The sequence below is a fragment of the Epinephelus moara genome, chromosome 24 (genome assembly GCF_006386435.1).
Source record: "Epinephelus moara isolate mb chromosome 24, YSFRI_EMoa_1.0, whole genome shotgun sequence".
NCBI classification, from domain to species: domain Eukaryota; kingdom Metazoa; phylum Chordata; class Actinopteri; order Perciformes; family Serranidae; genus Epinephelus; species Epinephelus moara.
The window spans coordinates 25,371,810-25,380,810 of record NC_065529.1 but is presented as its reverse complement, the minus strand read 5'-3'; the positions used below and the strand labels follow the sequence as shown (position 1 = coordinate 25,380,810).

Sequence of the window (9,001 nt, the reverse complement as noted above, 5' to 3'; positions counted from 1 at the left end):
AGTCTTGACTTGGGACTGAGAGCAAAGACTTGAGACTTAGGGTGCTTTCAGACCCAGAGTTGTCTTGCATTGATCCGAATCAGGGACTAATTTTGTCACAAAGTTGCATAATTGCCTAGAGATGGTTCGTGTTCTCACGGCAGCATTTACAAGCGGACCAGATCAAATAACCTGCACAAGAAAGCTGCTCTTGATTGGTCAGAATTTCCATGCGTGAAAAATCCAGTAAGTAAACAGAACGTTGAAGAAGAGTACACTTGCAAGATGAATGTGACACTTTCTAATGTGACAATGGAGGGACAACTACGCAGGTTGATTTTAGCGCTGGTCATTGTTCATTTAGACAAACCATACAGTTTGAAAATGAGGCGCTGCTCCAACTACAACAATGCATAATGCAACTGCAGTTGGTTCGGATCGTGGTTGGAACGCGTTCTCACCACAAACCAATCGTACCAGAGTTTGTTCGTATACAGGCCGAGACCACCTTCTCAAAAAGGTCTTCGTTTGATTGTTTTAGTGCACACCCGCAATTGCTGTGTTCACACCTGCCCAAACAAACCACACTTAGGGGCTAAACGAACTTGAGCTTGATTGAACCGAACCAAACAGGGCAAATGTGAAAGCACTCTTACTTGTGATTTCCAAAACAATGATTTGGTCCCACCCAATGACTGATGAACAGCACGTGTCTACTTCCTCCCACTGTACAAAAATTAAGCCAAAATATCCCTGATACAGCTGCTGACATCTTGCACTGGTGACGTCATTTGGAGCCAGAGTCTGCGCAGTAGCGATCTCTATGGCATCGAGGTCCCGCCTATACACCCGTCTCACCAATCACGAGCAGCACCACTGATTGTGAGCACACTGACTGTCAAACCTAGTTTTATAGCATCAAATAAACTAAACTGAACACTTGAACATACATTAGAATGATAAGAACTACCTAAAATGACAGATACCATCTTTGGGAAATATTTATTTGACGTGTACTTTGCTTTTTTTTTTGTTTGAATCGTGTTCAATCCACTAACATGGAGGGAGGGGGATTTATGACCTACACTGCAGCCAGCCAGCAGGGGGTGATTGAGACATTTTGGCTTCACTTTAGGGAAGCTGTCATGTCCTCCATCTTTATTATACAGTCTGTGGTCCCACCTGTGGTTGTAGTTGATTTAAAAATATTGATGTTTTACCTATCAGGACATGTAATTATACATGAAAATGTATAGTATATATGTCTGTGTAGATTAATTTTATATGTTAAGATACTGGAAAGAAAAAATATGTGGGTGTCTACTTTTTTGATTAAAGTGAGAACAAAAGTAACACAGAGGAAGAAATGGAAAGAAATGGCTTCTTTATGTATTTTTTTTTCTCTTCAATTGAACAACCTGGGAGATTTTTACAACATGTAGTAATTACAGACTTAATTACAATTTAAGAGCTCACAAGAATGTGATCTATATATGGAAGAATTAAATATGATACGTTTGTTATTTTCGTGAGAGACAGCCCGTTCAAATAGAAAGTTTGTCAGTGTGCTTCCATCACCATTGCAGCTGTATTTCTACAGTCTTCTTAAGGAACTGCTTGGATTCATCCTGCTCACTGTGACTTGGGAAGTTCGCCACCCCTCCTCCTCTGGACCTTACTGTCCGAATCTGTCACTCTTTTTTTCCCAGCTGCCCCTCCCTCTCTACATCTCCTGTTTCCACACCCTGTCTCTCTGATCCCTAAATTTAGAAACTCTGTCCCAGATACTTGCAGTATTTAATGCTGACTGTGGTGAACCCTCGCTGTGATGTGACAACTGTGCTAATCACCAGTACTAATGAAGATGAAACTTGTTAGTCAGGTAAGCATCTGTCGAGGCAGCTCAATCTCTTGATGTTGACACTTCATTTTTTATTTTACCAGAACAAATCTGTCTGCTCATGTGGTGTTAGTGTGTGTGTGTGTGTGTGTGTGTGTGTGTGTGTGTGTGTGTGTGTGTGTGAGAGAGAGTATGTTTGTTGCCTTACTGATTTATGCAGTGAGTCAACAACACAGATTCCTCCATTCTGCTTGATAATCTCATCAGTCCGCTCCTCTTTCACACCCTCATTTCCTCCCTTGGTTCTCCTTCTCTTTATTCCGCCCGGTCTGCATCTCTCTCATCTCTTATCCACATCCAGGCCTTCCAGAACAAAGCGAGGAACAGCTGCAGTGTCTGTGAAGGAAGGAAAGTCACCTTGGGGGATGACAGAGGAACAAAAACGTGAGGGAGAGAAACAGAGAGCGAGCCAGAGAGAGGGAGAATGAGCGGCAGTATTGAGGGGAGATTAGAGGGGAAAGAGAGAAGAGAAGGGAGGCATAGAAGCTGGCATCGGGACATCATATGACTAATAAAGGGACGGCACTGCATCACTGCAGAGCCCCAATAGAAAAAAGAGAAAAACAAAGTGCAGGCTGATAACATTAGCTAGCTTTACTGTTTTCTACCAGTGTCGGCCTGGTAGAGTCTTACAATAGTGCTCCTGCCCCATCCTACTGTGAAAATGACTTCACTGGGTGTCATCCAGAAATACACACACACAATAGCCAACAAGTAAGTATTTATAGTCCCCCACCCTGCCCTCCTCTTTTGTGATTTATGGAAAACATTCAACCAGTAGTGACTTTGAAAAATGTTTTGGCTGTTGCCTGAGCTCAGTGACGGATAGGAAAAAGAACAAAAGACTGTCAGGGCTTTGATGAGACTTACTGTACTTGCTGGTCCCAGTTTTTGCAGAGGATTTTTTTTTTAGATTTCAGTGTTATCTGATGGTAAGATGTTTGATCTCAGCATCCAAAGTCTCAGTCAAAGTCCATTTGTTCGAGGACCACTGTATGAATGGTGAAATCTGTACCTTGGGAGTGGCTACAATTGTCTGTTGATTATAGCCCTGCAAAGCAAAGAAGCACTTCCGTATATATGTATAGTATGTGATATATACGGACCACTGCATATGCTATCATGTAGGCTTAATTTCCTATGATACATTGCACATAAGGTCGGTAAACCTATGATAATGCATGCTTTTCATCTGTTAGTCCACATTACAGAGAAGAAATTGTGCAAAATGTATTAACATATTCACTGTATGTTTTGATTGTGTTTGTGGGAAGAACAAGTATTTTTATTTCATATGAATTCAATCTGACTCAATCTACACAACAAAACTTCTTCAAATGCAAATCTCCTCAGTCAGGCCTGGTTGAAATAGAGGCTTTGATTGAAAGTGCACCACAAGATAAAAACAGGAAGTGAGACTGAAAGAAAATGATAAGTAGGCCTACACGCTTATTACGAATTTAACAAGCCTAATGGGATTTGCCATAAATCCAATGATATTTTCAGAGGTCCACAGTGAACAACAGCCAACCGGCGGCTCGTGGTAACGGTGGTAACCTGTGGCGCCATCTTGTGTTCAACCTTGGCTACAACAGCTCTACCTTAACAGCTAAATGTTTGTATCTCTCCACTGTGTTACTACTTCAATTAGTCGCTGACATAGTTTTGTTTTATCGTCGGTATCGCGTTTTCTTCGAAAGCAGAGTCCTGTTGGGTAAGAAACCTCCTGCGGTCTCCACACTCAGTTCAAAGGGATCGTTAGCAGAGCTGTGTAGCTAGCTAAGTGCGGCTAGCTAGCTAACGAGCTAACTAGATTAGCGTTAGCTGTCAGGGGGAAATAAAACCAACGTTACAGAGATAATATCAGTGTGCAGACATGTACCGGCGTATATATAGGGTTTGGATATATTTATATGTTTCCTTTTTGGATACGGTGTGTATGTACGCGCCGAAATAGCTCAGTTGGGAGAGCGTTAGACTGAAGATCTAAAGGTCCCTGGTTCGATCCCGGGTTTCGGCAGCGGAAGTGGATTCCTTTTTCTTCAGTGAGGCCATTTCAGAACATGGTAAGTATTTACGACCACTGCTAATTAGCACAATTTAACACATTGGACAAATAATACTCAACCTGATTTGCTTGGCGCTGCTTGCAAAATGACAGGAGGCCTAGGGCCAGTCACAGCAGCCCTGCATAGGTCAGGTGTACACAGGGGCAGTTCAGGGATTAAAGGAAACTCAAGGCCTAGCTTAGACCTCTGATAGGAATGTGGAAAATCCTCCCGTGGCACTTTCTTTTATTAAACAAGCTCTATTTTGATGCTGTTTATGCACCCTGGAACCTTCTATTATTAGTACATACAAATGTATTTACATTGTGAATTAGAAAATGGTTTGGGGGCCACTCAGCCGCATGCCGAATTTGGTCAATAGGCTGTAGTTTGAGTATCACTGTCTTAGACAATTGACTTAGACAAAGACTCACATGGTGTGTTAAAGAATAAAGTGAACTTGCCACTTGTCATAGGGTGCATTAGATTGCAGTCTTATGTTAAATTGGGGACAAAATATGAGAAGCACATTGAAGTTTCAAGTTATTAAATTGCTTCACATTGTACTGGGTTTGCATTCTTAATTTGTCATCAGTGACAAATCAGTGAAGTGGCAAAGCAAGCAAAACTATTAAAGAAATTGTGAAATGAAAAAGTACAGCATTTCCCTCTGAAATGTGGTTGAGAAAAAGTATAATACAGGAAGTGCTCAAGTAATGTAAAAGTGCTTTGTGCATGTACTTACTCTGGTTTACCTTGTTACTTGCCTCCTCTGTCAAATATGTGGGTTTATAATTCACTGTTTGTGTGCAGTGTGTAACAGTTGGCAGTAAGCTGTATGCAAACCCAACATGGATGTATGTCAGCTACACAAGTGCTTACAATCCAAACAAAACCCATTCAAATGACACCAGGGGGCGATGTTGTCCAATAAATCATGAAACTGGAGAGCTTCATTACAGTTTAAAAACAAGTTGGCCTACAGCCTGCAGTTCATCTCAGGGTAGTTAGCTATTCCAGGATATCACTGTCCACAATATACGCATCGACACGTGTATGTTCAGAAACAAAAACATCTCTGTCCCAATTCCTGAGTTTAGTTCCTGGAGCTATTTCAGTTACCACTATATGTTGAATTTATTTACTGAACATCATATGACTTAAAAACAAGAGGCGACTTTGACACTGTGTGTTTTGTGCTGCTCTGTATATATTTTAGTATTGAGTTTGACATACTTTTAAGTGCCAAATAGGGACGGGTATTGCAAATTAGCTGAGGCTACAAATTATGTGGTGTGTGGCACTGCTACATGATATGTCTCCATACTAATAACCTGAGTAAATCACTTGCCTGGTACATACAATATACCGTGTTTTGACAAGTTTATCTGTGAAGCACCTTTCAACAACAAGATAAATTCATACTGCTTTGCATAAGACATAGATATGAAGATGGTATCAGTTTTATGCTTTATCTTAGCAGCTTGCCCCTGTCCAACAAGGGGCAAGCTGCAAATTCACTGTGGCTTTAGTGAAATATAGCCTGTTTCCCCTCTGATGAATATGTTAAGGGTAATTGTTTTGTCCTCAACGATTTTGAAAAAAAGAAAATAGAGGCCTGACCTGAGAAATTTATTGAAACTAGGAGAAACAGAGCAGGGGGGGGGGGGGCATTCACTGGACCTTTTCAGGGGCCTAGCTATGTCTGTGCACAGACCTGGTAACATTACTGGAGTTTCAGCATCTTAAGGCATTTTCTTAGACCCACAGTAAGATTCTTTATTCGGTTTATTGAGACTAATGTACTGTGAGAATGGGGGGAAATAAGTAAGTGAATAAATAAGGGTAGTGTGACATGTCATTCCAGCTCATTTGCTGCTGTTGTACAATGCAACATTAGCGGGAAAATGAAGTGGAGCAGGATAAAGCGTAGCAAATACTGAGCATAGTATGAATAAGGGGAGCAACTATTTTGACCTATCAAGTAGTTGTATTTGTACACAGCAGGTAGAATATCTTCTTGTAGCATGTATGTTGTGTGGCATGGTGCAGCTATTTCCTCTGTGATAACTTCCCAGAGCTGCACAGTCAAGCCACAATAGCACAGAAGCCTCTGTGCTGTGTCTTCGTGTTTAACAGGCCTTCAAACTGGATGGCCTGGTTTATATTTTATCTTTTAGTCTGCAGTGACTCGCCCACGCCAACGCAGTCTCTTGCTTTGTTGTACCATCATCTTGCCGTTGGTTTAAATGCAACCTCATCCTACTTCTCATCATTTCCATCTAATCATGGAATCACATGACTGCCATGTCACCTCATTGTGACGTCATTGTGTAAACAACCTACAAAGGTAAATGCTGGGAATTCACTTCCACTCACTACTACTGTACTGCAGAACCCTCAGGGATGAGTAGCAACATGTTTATGAAGTTCACTAGACTTTTACTCATTGTTTGGACAGTGTCTGGTTCGTTCAAAATTGATTTACATGCAAATACTTGTGGTCCTCCTCCAGTGTGTGTGTGTGTGTGTGTGTGTGTGTGTGTGTGTGTATTTGTATACTAAGCTCAAATGAAGGCAAACATAGTTCTAAATGGCTGCACAATAACCAAGACTAAACTGTATCATATAGCTTGTGATCATATCCCTCAATCAAACATATTTCATACTATGCATTCCTCATCTGCAGCAACCTGAGGCTCCTCCTACACTCAGTACCTCTCTCCCCTTCACTCTCTCTTCCTCATTGATTTCACACCACGACTGGTTTTATAAGTTGTCGTATAAATCTTACAAACTCGTTAAAGAAACAAGGTCAATTGTCTACCTGGTGCAACACATCTTTAATCACAAATTAAACATTAGTTTCAGTGGAAATGCTCTTCCAGGACCTCCTCGCTCACTTACTGCCTGCTCTTCATCTACCACGTGTCTGTTTATTTTGACCTTTGTACACAGTGAATTTTATCTATTTCTGTTTTCACCATTCCTTCTCTTTCTGTATTTCACTTTTTCCCAGACCTGTTCCTTGGCCTGTGACGTCCACCAGTTAAGATACCACTCCTTAGTTTATTTTTACACACCTGTCCCAGGGAAGACTGAACCCGATGCACCCTGAACATGACACGTGATGTGTTTATTTTGCATGTGTGTTGGTGGGTTTGTGAAGCAGACAGATGAGGGGGGGTGTTTAAACATGATCTTAGATTTCAGACACTGTTTACATCTATTCTTCCATATTTACACTATTTACATAAGTTTTTCTCTCAGAAGTTAAAAAGTTATGAAACATCAGGAACAGGATTGTTTTTTTGTATGTTTATTTTCATGAAAAATGTCTAACATGTCAGGTAACATGCCGAAGGTTGCTGTAAAAATGAAATGTCCTTTGTTATGTGGATTGATTGCTGATGAGCATATCACGTTCAGTGTTAATTATTTGCTAACATGCAGACATTCAGCAGAAAAGGATACAGAAAAAGTTGAAGGACTAGATTATCTGTACAGTGTTTTTGACCGTTAGTCAAACTATAACTCCTCACATGTAACTGGAGTGTTGTTATGTAACAGACTGTACAAGGCAGGGGTTGTGAAAGTCTGGCAGTTATCCTAAACCATGATGTTTTCTAACAGCCCAACCAAACATGAAGAAATGCGTGTTTTGTGTTACTGACACGTGTAATTATTTGACTGTTGCATTAACAAATGAGGATATAGTCATGTGATCTGGTCTCCGGTAACTGCATCACCTGGATTTTGTGGTAAAGTCATCTTACAAATCCTTTGGCAGCTTAATAACATAGTGGTAGCATTCATGATTCAGATATAACTCACTAGTTTCTCATCATTTCGACTCTTTGTGGTCAGGCAGAGATTTAACAGACTTTTTGCAATTTGTGTTTGTGTGTGAGGGGTTGTGTGAGACTGAGACATGTAAGGTTTCTAATATATTGTCTTTTAAAGCTGAAATTCTAGGCCAGTTGAAGTCAAGTGGTGTGTCTCAAATCACATACTTCCGTTAGTATACTTATATGTAGTATACTGTGTGCACTATGTACTCATTGGCGTAGTGTGCAGATTTCAATAGGGTAGTGTTGTCTCAAACCAAACACGGCTGTTGTGCACTCACCGGAAATGACGGCTGAAAATTAGCTAGTTAGCAAACTAGCATTAGCATTCGCGTTATCGTTCGCGGTACCAAATCATTACAGACTGCTAAATTAACCCAATAAACATACTGCTGGCTTATACCCGACAACAGTATAGTGGTGCTTAGTGCAAAAAACGTGTATTTGTACAATGCAGCGACGTTCACGGTTGCACAGTCCTCGGCCGCTATTTCCAGTTTGAAAAGTAGTCCCTCCCCTTCCGCTACGTAGCCAAGATGGCGACCATTGAGGGCGAAAAGTGTCCATAGTTCCACACCCAACTTCTTGACCGTTTTGAGTACACCATCCGGGTACTCATAGTGCACTGCATTTTTCCATACTTCTCAATGTGAACACACTTATGCACTCAAAAGAGTAAGTGTAAGTACAGAAGTACACAATTTGAGACTCAGCAAAGATGTTAATTGTCATATGTAGTGTTAAAAAACAATTTCCCTCTACAGTGAAGTTCTTCCTTGGCCTGCTATCTTGAACGCCATTTTAACAATGAAGCACAAGCTAACATAGATAAAAGGTGTAAAATATAAGTACAATAGTATACGAAAATAAGGAAATAGGTGGCACAGTGGTTAGCACTGTCGCCTCACAGTCCTGGGTTCGAGCCGGCTTGGTGGCTGGTGCCCTTTTAAGAGTTTGTGGGCTCTAGTTTCGCAGACCGGGCGCGGCGGAGGCGCAGCGCACCTGCGCTTCGCCAACTGGGTGTGGCCAGGCGGATTTTGTAAGTTTGGCACACCGTACGCCCTGGCGCAGCTACTCCTCTTTCCCACCTCCGTCCCTCCTACCAGCGCAAGTCGGAAAGAGGGAGGAGAGAAGGCGTGGAGTGGGTTTTACACACATCACACCAATCAAATGAGCCCCTCTCCTCGCCCTTAAATGCGCCGTGCGAAGGTGTAATGAGAGTTTAC

General features: G+C 41.5%; 1 non-coding gene across 1 annotated transcript; it reads left to right on the top strand.

Moving 5' to 3' along the window:
* Positions 1-3,826: 3,826 nt before the first annotated feature.
* On the top strand, positions 3,827-3,899 carry trnaf-gaa (transfer RNA phenylalanine (anticodon GAA)). Its single transcript has one exon. It is a non-coding gene; the product is annotated as a tRNA-Phe (tRNA).
* Positions 3,900-9,001: the final 5,102 nt, after the last annotated feature.